At 53.4% G+C, this 208-nt stretch overlaps 1 protein-coding gene across 1 annotated transcript in view; it reads right to left on the bottom strand.

Moving 5' to 3' along the window:
* The window catches only part of LOC119586370, a gene marked incomplete in the record, with an annotated part of 38,470 nt that overhangs the window by 37,766 nt on the left and 496 nt on the right, over positions 1 to 208 (bottom strand).

The following is a 208-nucleotide window of genomic DNA, read 5'->3' as shown; positions in this document are numbered from 1 at the left end:
CGATAAAAACGTGTCACTGAAACACAACTTACGGACCCTTTGGGGGAAAGGACGAGTTTGTCCCACCGTCGCTGCAAGGGGAGAGCACGTGTCGGCGGTTCCCGAAGCCAATATTCCCTTTCTTTCCCTCGACCCAGATGCGAGAAAACCATCAGCTGAGCGGAACAACTTTGGCGGGAAGACCCAACATCCGCCTCTCTCTTTTTTC

This window comes from Penaeus monodon, chromosome 21, assembly GCF_015228065.2.
Source record: "Penaeus monodon isolate SGIC_2016 chromosome 21, NSTDA_Pmon_1, whole genome shotgun sequence".
In the NCBI taxonomy this organism is placed as follows: Eukaryota; Metazoa; Arthropoda; class Malacostraca; order Decapoda; family Penaeidae; genus Penaeus; species Penaeus monodon.
Note: the sequence above shows the minus strand (reverse complement) of the source record. Positions and strands in the feature narration are given on the sequence as shown.